The sequence below is a fragment of the Chroicocephalus ridibundus genome, chromosome 1 (genome assembly GCF_963924245.1).
Source record: "Chroicocephalus ridibundus chromosome 1, bChrRid1.1, whole genome shotgun sequence".
Classification (NCBI taxonomy): domain Eukaryota; kingdom Metazoa; phylum Chordata; class Aves; order Charadriiformes; family Laridae; genus Chroicocephalus; species Chroicocephalus ridibundus.
Window position 1 is genome coordinate 137,319,209 of NC_086284.1, and position 14,475 is coordinate 137,333,683.

Consider the following 14,475-nt stretch of genomic DNA (forward strand, 5'->3'; position numbering starts at 1 on the left):
GTATCTGAGGAAGCCTGTTGGCCAGAATGTCGATGAACAAGAATGTCTGTTGGGATATTTAATTTCACCTCCCTTGACAATGTGTGATTGTTCTCTTTTGTGCATTTTCTGTTAACTATTAGTGGTCTGGATAACTTTGTGGAATAGGTAGAAGTCACTCCAGGCCAGCACAAAGCACCCAGAAGTCCCTATCTGAAGAATGCCAACATGCAACGAGAATTTAAAGAGTTAGCATTTCACTCCAGTGAACCAAGATGTTCACATTTTCCTTCCCAGAATTTCCCACCAGAGTCTGGTTATTTGTGCTGACCAATACACCTCCGTGTCTCTGTAATGAAGAGTAAACTTTAGGATTGCTACTTACGCTACAAGGACCTGATCCTGCAAGGACATACCTCAGTTGGGCCATCTGTGTAGTCCTGTTTGAAGGACTACACAGTCCCTTGGCACTTCACGAGCCTTCCATCACTATCTCACATGAGATGTTAACTGATGCCTTGGTCTCAGTAGGTATAGAGCTCGTGGCATTTGAGACTGTAACCTCGCAATACTTGCATTGCGCATTGTGTTATGCATATTTTATTGGAGTTTAATTGAGAGACACAGGTTTTGGTCGGTTTGCCATGGGGGCACAGAAGGAAGTTATGGATGTAGGAGGTATCAGTAATGGAGCTTATCATAAGCAGTAAGCTTGCACGTGGAGTTGAGGACCAGAAATACCACTTCCGGGCAAAATTCACTCGGTGTGTAACGTTCTCCTTTTTTTTCTTTGGCTTCTTTTTGTGTTGTATTATTTTGTGTCTTTGGAGTTGTGGGGTGGATTTGTTCGTCTCAAGAACCTGTGATATTTAAAATATAGGGGGACATTGCGTTATTAAAACAATTCTTTTAGTTGTCACGGCAACTGGTGTTACAGAAATGATGAAGAGAAGAGGAATGTATGTAAAGAGTTACATTAGGTCATAATGGTAAATCCAGGACTTTTTAAACTAACAAGAAAGCACTCTGGGGTCTGTTGTTGCTGTAGTTCATTTTATTCCAGATGATTTTTACAGCTTTAGTATTATCTAGGTTCACAATCAAAAACCACAGCACTTGTAGGCTCACAGCTGTATCAGTTTGACTCTCTCTTGTCTATATAAGCTTCTCCATTAGGAAATAGATTTGTCAAAAATGGACACAGAACTATACAACAAAAAGTCAGATGCGATACTTTGTGATTCTCTGCCAAATATTTTTCTGCTTTTCTTTTCCAAAACTTCACTCAGTCAGATAGGCAAAAACTACATTAGGGAGAATGCTGCAGTGACCCTGAGGTGATCTGATTATCCATTTAATACAAATGGTTAATTTTCTTACAGCTTTGCTGTGTTAAAGGATAATTGGAGACTTCTGGGGGGCAGGGTATATTATTCTAGGATCAGCATATATAATTTCTAGCATTTACAAGTAGTTAAGGAACAGTTCACCAAAGAAGTGGCACTCCAAAGACCAAAGCTGTGCTGACCAAATTTAGGATTTTTTCTCTTTCTCTAGTGATTTAACAGTAGAATCAAAATTAAACAATACTAATATTTCTTTACTGCTCAAAAAGTTTACTACGCTTAAAAAAAAATCTGTCAAAGAAACGTGCCATAATTAACATGCACATTCTTTTTATCCCTGTTACCTGATTTTCAGTACGATTTCTAAACCTTTCTCCCAATTTTTGCTGGCTGTTATTTAATCTTTATTCTCATCTGTCTGTAATCATCTCACTTTTCCTTTCCTATTTTACCTTTCTCTTTTTTCTGCTTACACTCCTTTACTCATTTCTTTTTTCATGCATGCCTAAATTAATTTTCACTTTTTCCCTTACAAGGGTATGCACTGCATGTAGATTCTCCTGTTTTCAGTGCTATTAAGAAAAGCAAATTTTCAAAAGACAAAATATTACAAATTCCCTACAGAGTGTGATTATTCCTATTCTAACATACAGCAAACCAAAGCTGGTAAGTTGTATATATGGCCGTAGACCACTGGTGCCCAGGCGAATCGTGTTCTTCCACGCTGGTTTCCCTCTCTTGCTTACAAGCTGCTCTTTATCATGAACAGAAGACTGGGGATGCTCTAAGTATTCTGCAGCAGCTAGCTAACAGACGCCAAATAGCACAGAGATTTACACTGTCGTGAACTAATATAATATAATACCCCTCGTGGAAGTGACTCCAAGACATTTGTTTCATCAGCCTTGAAAGCTTGCAGTTGTAGACATGACTGAAAAGTGCTGTTTGGAGGAAAATACTGCTTCAAACCTCAAACCCACGTCATTGTTTTATCTTTTTAATTCCGGTTCTCCAAACTTAAGGGCTAGAACCGACTTCTCTTTCATTCCCTCCTTACTGTTGAAAGTAAGCCACGGTGGCTTTGGTGGTTCTAGGAAAGGGGCTGTGATACAGCCTGTGGGGATGGCACTGCATAACTTCTAGAAATCAGTGTGACTAGTTGCAAGAAGAGCAGCGGGCAGCAATGTTAACAGGGGCTCTGCAGTCCACCCACAGGTACCTCACTTAGGTAAGTCAAAAGTGTAAGGCAACTGTGCCTCTATCATACCTCCCTCATTTTTTTATTTAAATTGAACAATAGAGTGTGTAGACTTTTGCACTTTCAAATGTCAGCAGGTGAAACGCAGTGTATTCTTCCCAGGAGCTCATGCAAACATTTTTTTCTTAATCGTTTTCTTGCTGTGTTTAAGTTTGCAGCTGCTGGATTCTGCTGTGAGTTTCAAGTTCAAAGGCACCCAGGCACTCTCTGTGAAATATCACAGAAACCACTGAACTTCACCTGGCTTTGCAAGGAAATCTTGTCAAACCACGAGTTTCCCACACTTCCAGTGTGAAACCTTGTGTTAGCTTGGAGCTTTTTTCTCCCAGCTCAGACTGGAGTTAGCTTAACTTTGAAGGATCACGACCCTTAGGGAACTTCTTCATCAACTTTGGCCTGTTTTCAAGTTTGTAACAGAACTCAGAATTCTTTCCGCGATTTTAGGGTTTTGTAACAAAAGCAAAGGATAACTGTAATCAACATTGCTTTTAAATCAGTGGTTTTTAGAGATGGGTCATAACCTTTGAACACAGCCTCTGTGTAGTAAGCCTGGCAGGCATCCAGATTTTGGCAGGTTTGTTCAAGTTTCGAAAGAGCGGTCCCACCTGTTGTCACAGCAGTGCGGCAGATTGCTAGCCCCACCGCAAAGATACAGGACGCCGCGAAATATGTCTGGGAGAAATAACATCTCCCATGAAAGACAGAGGGGCATATTGTGTTGTAAGAGGCAGCCTTCACGTGAAGGCTGGCCGGGGGTCGGTGAGCAGCTGGACTCTTCAGACGCGTCTCTCTCAGGGCTTGATGTAGCACAGTCTGGAGCGGGACCTCCACCATATGTTAACAGCATCGCATACGTTCCCGTCCCGGGCAGCTCAGGCTCCGCTGAGGGTACAGGCTGTGGTAATCATTCTCCTCCTGCCCTTTTATATATACCACAGGTCTAGGCGGCCCAGACAAATCACTTGCTCTATCTCTTCCTTGTTTGTAAGGGAAGGGGCAGTGTGTAGCTTGGAAATTTCTCACGTGTAAAAGCGCAGAGAGATGCAGTGTTACTGGCCAACACGTCCCAGTCGTGTGTGAACTATAAGCTAAATTCGTCCCTTTTCTGAGAAGGTTTTACCCTGCTCTCTCTGGGGGCTCTGAGTGGTTTTCTTTCAACACAGTCGGGCACACCAGCTTTCTTCCATTTACCACCCAGAGATAAAGTTTCAAAATAAGCTGCTCCAGGCTGTTTTTCCAGGTAGCTGGTTCATTCCGCCACCTGCGCTCTGGGAAGGCTCTTGAGAGCCAGCCATTTCTTCCCGTTCAGTTGCCTGTTGCATGACCTGGTTCATTGAATATCAAGTAGCAGCATCGCACTGGAGTGCGAGGCTTCGTAAGAAAAGAGAGAGCAGAAATGCACTGCTTTAGCCTAATCTCTTCTAATGTCAATGTACCTGGGTAATGCCCGTCTCATCTGTGTAAAGCCTGTGTTTTCAGCATGCCTATGTAATTGTTCCTTACCTGTTTTGTTGGTTTAAGTCGTGTATTACAAGTCCCTCAAAATTAGAGCTGCATTAAAACTAATAATGATTAATTTTTTCATTATATAATTCCAGGGTGTTTTTTTTTAAACCTATATCCCCTTTTCAAATATAAGATTAGCCCAGCCTCTTTGGTCATTTTGTATCATGTAAGCAAAATTCCCTCAGCCATTTTTTATTTATAGGAGGGTGAGAAAAATGTAGTTTTTCTGTGTTAAAAGTTGTTGTAGGCTTGGTTTGGGCTTTTTTGTTTGTTTTTGTTTTTTTTTTCCTCAGGAAATAGTGTTAAAACATCTGAATTTTTAAACCTGAAATTTGGCAGGTACCAAAATCTTTAATGAGCAGCATGTGCTTTGCAGTTTTTCCTAAAGTTTTGCATATTTTCTTCTTAGGATGCATCAGCTGCTAATACTTCTAGGACCAGTCTGGTGGGCACACAATTGAAAAAAAAGGAACGTGCTTATTCTTGGTGCTTTTTGCTTTTATCAGCTACGGCATTGCTTTGTTCTGCTTTTGCTGTCCCTAGCCTATTTCACGCGAGGTAGTTAAATTTGAATGAAAAGTTATCTGCCGAGATGGAGGTAGGCTCCATTCTTTAAATGTCCGTTGGCTGATTTTGTTGCAAGTGCTTTAAAAGCCGTGCTGAAGACTGTAAAGTTCCTGGAGCTGTAATAGAAAACATTAGTGTCTGGACTTTCAAGGGAAGAATGTGGTTAAGATTATAGCAACTGAGTCACTGTCAATGGGTGGTCTTGAGTCCATATGGCACACAGTAGACACAGAAGAGCCTTTGCTCAGATAGGTGACGAGCTGCACCCGCCAAAGTGAAAGTGTTTGAAAAGGGCCGCCCTGGGCTATATTTTGCCTCCACGGGGGTAAAATACGGTGAGGTTGTTGCTTCTCGGTGCGGTTTTATTTTAACTTTGCTACAAAACAAGATAAAGGGTTTGCTTAAAAGCTCGGTCGTCACAACGCTCCATGCTCCTTTTGGCTCCTCGGATTGCTTCTTTTCATTCGGCGCATTTTCATTGTTCTGTTAGGCTTTTAATGAGACAGTTACAAAATGTCTGCCTCACTCTGACCGCCATTTTGTAGCCTGATTGTTGGATAATGAAGACTGTGAGAAATAGAAAATAAACAGCGTGGCATGGAGGAGATTTCAAAAGGAGTACAAAATCTGCATGTTTTATTTAGACGCTTAATTGTTGCCGACTGGCTGCATTTAAACAAGCGACTTTACAGTGTCTGGAAGAAAACCAGCTCCCGAATTTGAGGAGCTGACCTTGGGTAGATGCCATCAACTGTTCTTTTCTATTGGCACGAACGTGCTGCTGGCAGGGTCTCCCTGTAGCTGCAGTCGCTCACCCAGCTCTGAATCAGAACCTGCTTACGCTGTGCTAGGCCACCAAATTACACCATTTATTCAGAATATTATTTGCAGCCCCTTCAAAAACCGAGATTTGATCTAGAATATATAGGGTATTTAAAAAGAAAAACCTTCAAAATAGCTATGATTAGGCTTCTGCCATAGAACCACACATAACGCTGTTGAGAAAAAAAGGGGGGATGCTACAAGTTTGCTGAAAGCCAATGAAAAATGCAGAGTGGGAATTGAAAGGGCGCTATGGAGCTGGTACGGTGGTCCTACGGACACGACACTGTCTGTGTGAGGAGTGAAGTTAGCGGCATTTACTTGGTTCCTTTATGAAAACCTCTATTTTGTGTGTATAACGTGGGCAAGGGGGGGATGGGGAAGGGCACTTTACATTCACAGTAGGGTGCAGCTTCAAAGCTGTTTAAAATTCTGCCATATCTTAATGATAATAGTTAATCCCAGTATCAGAACATTACTTCTATTTTTAAAATGCAATCAATCAATCATTTTAATACATTGCACCCTTAGTGCCAAACACCTCAGAAAACGGTGTGTACGGCAGTAAAAATAAAGCATCTGAAACTCCTTCTGTAGAGTCGTTCTTCCTTTCTTTCTCACCCGTAACGTCTACAGTGAAAATCTCACAGCTGCAAGAAAAATCAGGAATTGCATAACAGGGAATAAATCCTCCAAACAAGACCGACTGCCGGGTAGGGATTGCTGTCATGGGCTGAGCACGGCGGGACAGAGAAATTGCCACACCTGACTAAAGTTCTCTCTAGAAATACAGCATGTGCTGGTTTGTTCTTGGGGTTTTGTTGGGTTTTGGGTTTTGGCTTTTGAGGTGGGAGTTGCACTCTAAGAGGACTGCAGTGAAAATTGCTTCTTTCTGTTTTCTTCTCAGGACAGCTTCCTTTGTCTACCGTGCTCTTTCAAAAAGCTGCTCATACAGATGTGATAGAGGTTGTAGGTGATTCAACTAAAGGTTCTGCCTTTGCCACAGTGATTCACACAAAGGCTCAGAATTCTCTTGTACATATGTTCTTCACCTGCAAAATAAGGATTAAAGCTTCCTTATCGTTAGGGCTTATAAATTATTTCGAAGTTTCTCCAATATGCAGCAAATAGACCTATCACTGTTGATAGTGAGAAAAATGTGAACTACATGACTCAGTCATGTTAATGGTGTAATAACTGGGAGATTTTTAATATAACTTGAGTATAAAAGTATCAGCACCGCATTCCAGCAAATAACCAACTACAGAGAGCATACCTCTGTAAGTATATTACCTACATTTTCACTTCTATGTGGATTTTCTCATGAGTGAGCTTTTTCTTGGGTCACTCATTTTCTGAGACTGACCCTCACCTTTTGTATTCATCAAAGGCTTTGCTTTTTCTAAAGGATCAGCAAGAAACAGTGATGTTTTCAGGCATCAAACTGGTAGGACCATCGCATTGGACCTAAAACACGCAAAATCATCTCATGTGAATTATGAATTAATTTCAGACATTCGTATTGCCTCAATAATAAATAAAGGGGGAAGTTCTGAAAGAGATTTTTGATTTTGGTTGAACGGTAGCCTCCACAAGTAGGTATTTATGTAACAAAAAATAACTCGATGCAAAGCAAGTGTAGCTGAGGAGAAATTGAAGACAGAAGTGATCTGAACTCAGATCATAGGTTACAGGGGTAAGACATCTGGATTTCCAGTCAGTTCTCTGAAGGTGTAACTAGGAGTTAATAAGGTTTGCTTTCCTCCTACAGAAGAGCATTTCTTACTCAGTGTCTGAAATCTAGGTTCCTTGGGGGATTAGTAAGTGTTTTTCCATTAATTCAAAATAACCACTGTGGAACTACAAGGCAGCTTATGATAGTGCTTCCTAGCCTTATGCATTCATAACTGTAATAGCATATTTTTATGATCTTTATGTACAAATACATCCTTCCCAGGGACAGCTACCTCAACAAGCAGAATACAAACATTATGCCAAAACTTCTTGAAAGTGTTTACTGCTTTGATAAGCCATATCTTAGTCAATAACTCAAAGGATTTTTTTTTAAAGTAGCAATAATGAGGTCTTGTATTTTGTGTTTGTCTGGCTTGCTAGGTCCTTTCCATTACATGTCTCATTTTAACATGCAGCAAGGATGTTCCGCTGCTTCCTTGAGATGCGTCTGCATTGCTGACATCTGGAAAGCAGCCATACAGGGTTCCACACATAGTTTTTGGAAACACCATTTGCTGGTGGAACGATCCAGAGCAGACACCTCTTCTGGCAGAACTTTATTGCCAGCTATTTTTGGTTGAACTCTTGTACATCAGTTTACTGTGCATGAGCCACAAGAGCGTGCCTTGTAGAAAGATACTCCAAGAAGAAAGGCAGACTTCTGTGTGTGGTAGTTAAAGTGCTTGGGGGTGGCTTATCTGTACGTAACTTCCGTGACCTGCCTACGTCCCATTAGTACAATGTCAAAAACGGTATTCAGAGTTGTCAAAGAAACTGAAAGTGGGACTTGCATTGTCCTTTCTGTTATCCTCATGGCACACGGGAGCATATAATGAACTTCGGAGGACAATGCTGGCCAGAATACTCCAGTTCTAAAATAGCAGACATGATGTACTCCAACAGCAGAACACACATATGAACAATACATCCTACAAATGAATAGGTTAATAACTCTCTTTTGGGATCTCTCAGCTGAGGTTTTCAGCTTTCCAATAATTTTAAGAAGGGCTGTTGACTGTTGGTCTGCTGAAAGCCAGGGAAAAGCCTAGAGTTTCACTAAATGCGGGAACAGTGGAGAGGATTAAAAATTGTCTGTGTGCCCTGCAAAATTTTGCAGTCTCCAACTTTGTACAAAACTGCCTTTCTGAGATTTGCGAAGCAGCTTGTTTTTAGTGGTGTTGATACTCATGCTTTTGTAACTTCTTGCACATTTATATATGTCAGATAAATTTAGAAGTGGGTATATTTTTAGTTCATCGTACTTAAATACCTATGGCATAAATGAAAGACTTAATAGGTCTCTTAGTAGGGTATGTTGTTAGTGTAACACTGTTTTGGAATTCATCCTACAGTTCCATGCATTGCTTGTTTGAATGATAGAGGACAGATAATCAGGGTGGACTATATCAAACTTCTGATTCTTTTCTGAGCCTTTTCTGAAAAGGAGATGTTGTAAATAGGTGGAGCACGGCACTCAAAAACTTAACTTATATTTGAATATTTTAAGTGCCATTTGTGCAAAATGTATCATATATTTACCACACAATTGTTTTAAGCTCCGAAACATGTAAAGAACCTCCATGAAAAATCTCATTTTCTTTCATGAAGACGCTTGGGCTTATTTTGTAATTGATTTTTTAGATTATTTTTAAGTAAGACCTTTCTCCTCTGAATGTAGATGGCAAGTTTTTGCAAGCAGTTTGCAAGCAATTAGTTAGCACAGTGTTTGGACACTCAAAAGGACTTTACAGATCAGCAGTGTCTAGGAATGTAAGCTAGTGCCAGGTGAACGGCCAGCTTTCATTCCTCTCCCATAGTTAATGTCAAAGGGTCAAAAATGATCAGATCAGTTTTTTAAACAAAATTGTAAAAATTGCAGTGCCTGTGTTTGCAGAAACAAAAAGGCTTGCTAACATTCAGCATCAACTCCGTTAGGCTTCTTGTGATGATGACTTTTTACTCAGGTATTGTTTGTCTGATTATCACTTCTTGACGTTATTTATCAGAGTCATTCATTTAAAAGATCTCAGGGAGAAGATCTCAAACAAATGCCAGTATTTAAAGGTCATTGCAATTGTTTCCCTTTGATATTAGACACGTGTTTTCATGTAGCAAGAAGCTTTTTTTGCTTGTCCTTTATCAGGTCCCAGTTATGATAACATGTGTAGCTTGAGTAGATATACTTAAGATCTAGTCTGTTATCCAGATACAGCTGTAAACCTTTAAAAATTACATTGCATGCTATACCAGTTTTCCTGTCTATATTGATGATTTTGGGATATCTGAGAGCAGTTCTCTTATTAGAGAAGATATAAATGAATCATTTGTGTATTCTCGTGTGCCTTGTTAAAGCAATCCTGTGTATTATGTTCCCATCTTACTCTAGATATTATGAAGTACTTAGTTTACTTACTTTATTATTTATCATGCAGTGCAGATAGATGAAGTCGTGACAATCCTGTTCATCCTTTCTACTTTAATACTTGGTAGTAGGTTATGTTTACATTAGAAAGATCATAGTTGTTCTTACATGAATTACCAAGTAGGTGAGTGTTATAATTGTTAGTCAGAGCTTAGATGATTCATTATTGATAGAAAGTAGTGTTCCATTCTTAAATGAATGGGCTGTTTGTTTGGAACGCTCAGTGTTACGGTTGTCTTTCCAATGACGATGATTTGGGGTTTGGTTTCTTTTTTAGCAACTAAGGATCATTCTAGCAAAAAATATTGGTAATCCACCACCAAACTTTGCAGGTCCTGTTTTTCTACTAGCCCAACCTTTTCTATAGAAAATAACGCGCTATCTTTGGAGGAGGCAGATTAGCATGCTGCAAAAGGCAAAAGACTGAAATGAAGTCTGAAATACTTTTGTGCTCAATCTTTGCATTTGCAAATTCTCATTCACGCGAAAATTTTCTATGAAAGTTTGTTTACAAGTGTAATTAAAGTATTGTACATTCAAAATGTCTCCTACTGGATAGACTCAGTCTGCCTTCCCTGAAATAAATCAGCCACACAGTCCAGCTGACAGCGGTGCACTTTCAGTACCCAGCAACTAGCTTAGAGTGTGTTCTGGGTGGTGGGAGGGATTATAGTACCCCAGTGCATTGATGCTAATGTTCTTGACAGAAAAATTACTCCACCATAGGGTTGTTACGTCCCGGTTTATCATCCACATTTTATTTAAGAGTGTGCGGCCTTTTTGTTTGTTTTTGTGCAGGTGCTTTCTGTGCACTGTTGTTGCTGATGTTGATGTTGACATGAAAATTAGGAAACTTGGATGTTAACGTTTACACAGCACCGTAAAAGGTTGCGGCAAATATGTATTTGCCAACATAACTACTATCTCAAAATGATGCATATACAATATGTGGATAAGGAAATATTTAAATGTTAGTAGGGAAAGTTTAGCATTTAGATTTCTTAGGTATTGTGTGTTTAAATATTTGACTTTGATGTTGTACGACTGTTTGGATTTTTTGGTTTTAGTTTTTTTTTTTTGCTCCTTGCTTATGTATTTTACAGGCTCTGGTTTTCTGGCCACAATAGAGCAGACAGAATTACTTGATGTTGAGAACCCTGTTAATTTTATGGCCCATTTTCACATGGAGATCAGCTTTTATTTCCCCTCTCACTCTTTATTCTTGATTCAATTGTCAGTAAGGTTTACTGAGCAAAAACACTGGATGTATTATGGGAAGAAATCTAATCAATGCAGCACCAAGGGACAGTCCTTCAGAGTCCTCTCTAGTGGCTGGGAGCCAGACTAGAGGTTACTACGAGGTTACTCTGTCTGACTTTAACCAAAATACCCATCTACTTCTGAAAAGGCTGCTGGCAGCCTTGTACATGTGTAACAGAAGCCTCATTAATATAAGCTCCCAATATATATACACCTGTTATACTAGCCCCCAGCACAGAGCCTGTGTTTCCTATTTTAAACACTTTGCATGTCTGTCTACATTCCCTTCTGTCTGCAGTTGCTCTAGTGTGGTACTGCAGAGCAACTCGTATGCAGTACCTCCAGGGAATGTAGAAGGCTAAATAAAGTTGTGGCAGATGTCAGTGGACTTTGCCAAACGCTATTTTTCAAGTTAGATAGTTTGAAAGATTCATTGACTAATCTAGACTTTGTGATACAGAAGTAAGCTCATTAGTAGCCTCTTTAAGTGTGCATTTCTTTAATGCCTGCGTCTTTTTCAGGTATTGGTGCAGAGAATTGCATTGATGTATGTGTGGGAAAAAATCTTCCTGTTCATGTACAGTGTTTAACTCTGGAGTGGAATTCTTTGGAAGATTCAGCACTTCCTTAGGGCTGTTACCTGTTTTGGCTCTGAGTTCTAATAAATCACTTCACAGCAAAATGGCGCTAAGATAAACTTTTCCCCTTTTACAAAATATTTGTTCAGCACATTCCAGAATATGGATTTACCTCAAAAGTTACATATCGTCTTTGTTAAAGACAAAACAAGGATCAAAAGCAGTATCAGATACAACTGCTGGTTCATCACAGGAACAAAACCTTAGCATACCCCCTTGAGCAGTGTACTTTCTGGCTACCTACCTTGGTTTTCCTGACCAATGCATTGAGAATCATGTGTGTCAGTACTTCTTCTTGGCCCTTGCCATATTTGCATGAAAGAGCAGTAAGTTTGCTTCACGTAGCTCTCTAGGAAAGTATGTTGTTCCCCCAAGCAGGTCCAAAGATGCTGCAAAGCGCTGATGTTCTGAGGTTCTCGCCCAGGAGCCAGCAGCACGCCCTTAGCTGCACACATGTCAGTCCCCGGGGACACCCTTCTGGTAGTTTGTGTGGCTCCTGTTACATCGTGCCTGGAGCAACATTTCCGTAAGCAGGCACATTTGCTATTACATTGACAGTATTTATAATTGTTTTCATAATGCCCAGTTGGTAATGCCTGTGTTTTGTTTCCAAAGCCTTTTCCAGGGAAATTTTCAGTAAGGTATGAATCTTACCACTGGATATTGATGGCTGACAGTAGCCAGCAGTTCTACTGCGAAATGTGCTGCAGTGAATCAGAGAAACGCTGTAGGAACTGCATTGGCTGTACTTCAGTGTCAGCACCTCTCCGCCTGCAGTGATGTTCTTCCTGCTCATACTGTGTTGCAGCGTTTGATTGTGAATTATTCTGGCCTGAGAGGCATGTAGCAATTTCAATATGCATGTACATTAAACAAAACTTTGAGAAACACAGTCTGCTCCGTTAAAAATCTTAAGAATTAACAGTCTGAACCAGGATCTGTCTAGCCTGCTGTCTTCTTTCCAGCAGTCATTAGTAAACTCTAGTTACAGAAAAAATACAAGTGGTATGTATATGGAATAAATAGGCAGAAGTGCTCTGATTATTGAAGTTAGTCACCCTGCATGCGGAAGAACACCCTGGACTACAGTTGCCATAGGCCAGAGCGTTCTTACGCTAAAACCTGCAATTTGTATGATTGGATTCACAATAACATATTTTAGCATACGGGCCTGCACAGTGCATCTCGTGAAACACCACATAAGTCTGGGGTTAAGTCCACATATTCCAGCTGTTTGCAAATGATCTAGTTGTATGAGCATTCATCTTCAATGACAGTAAATACAAGATTGTTCAAATACAATCAATAACTAACTTACTCTTAATTATTTTTAGTAACCTGCTTGTTTACATAATGGCTTTGATTTGCCTTGATTGTTTCTATATTAGTTCAGCATAAACCCCATTCTTTTAGTCTTTGCAGGTGTTTTGAGGACTTTGACTGTGGAAGCAATTTTCTATTGTTCGTTGAAGCGGCATCGTGTCACAAAAATTTGCGTTTTGCATTTTGCATAGAAATGTTTTAGTAAAGTTGCACAGTCAGGCTGTGGAGCTTACGGTCAAAGGAAAGAGCTGTAGTTACCATACCTAGGATGTCTTTTGGCAAATATGAAATGACTCCAAAAAAGATTCATAGCCAACACTTTCCTAAAATGGGATTAGTGGTGCCACTTCATGGGGATCCTGCTTCAGCCTTATCCATTGTGTTTCAGTAGGCTTCACCTCCCGAGTGTCAGTCGTGTAACTGCATTTGGCCACAAATGCTATTTTATGCTTTTCATATGTTCTTTTACTTTCACCAAGATTATCTTGAACGGATGAAGGAGAAGTGAGTTATAGTTTTCCAAGATACGTTTAGGAGATACTCGCTTCATTTCTTGAAAGTTGAATGAAGCTCCATAAATTTAAAAAATAAAAGTATCAGACCCAGCAAGCTAACACCGAGGACGCTATATTGTTCAAGGAACATTTAGAGCTCAAATCCATTTTTGTTAAATCAGATTCCCATTTCAAGATAGCAAGTATTAGTTAACCATTTTAAAGGAATAAAACGCTAGTTTAGTCATGATGTTAGAGGTAATGGGCAGCATAAGCCTGTATTTCCAGTTGTGATTAGGTTGCCTTTTAACAGTATGTCTCAGTGAACAAATGCTTTAGTCCACATGAAATGGAAATGAGCATTTGATTCTTTTACATGACTGCTATTTGATGAATTCACAATTTTTTTTTTAGTATTCTTAGTAGCAGTTATTTGGAGCAAGACCTTTTTCTATGGGAAGATAATCAACAAGGAAGTGACTCTTTGGAAGTTTCATCTGATATATTAGGTTATTGAAATGTGGTTGCTATAAGCTATGCTAGTATTGTGAATATGTTTCTGAAAGGAAACATTTCCCTACAGAGAACCTCTCAGAGCAAGTGCTTTTAATTCTTCAAAGGAATTGGCTGCTAGTTTCAGATATAGGATTTTCCAACTAAGAAAAGCAAATATTTTCAGTCCATGAATCAGGTGGGAGGGATCTTTGAATATCAGAGAGGAAAAATGTTAGAACTCCTCAAGAAAGATTAGTCAGCAGTCTGACCAGTACAGAGAGGGGGAGGAGGGAAGGAGAACCTGTAAAAGTTGTGAAAATTATCACAATAGTCTAGTTAAAGGTCACAGTAAATTAGAGCTTACTAATGTTTTGCTGCATGGAGGAAATAATTCACGTAGACGTGGGGCAATGGAGTTCCACTTCCTGGAAGTCAGCTAAGAGTTAATGTAGATTCAAACCTACTGCTCTTGGTGGCAAATTCTCAAAAAATACCTGCATGCTATTGTTCAAGCGGTGAAAAAAAAATCGAGCAATGGGGTTCCAGTCAGTCACGTTTTTTCGAGGGGGTTTAATCAATTAGAAGGATAATTTTGCCTTTCTTTCCATAAAGTGAACATCTTGCATTGCTA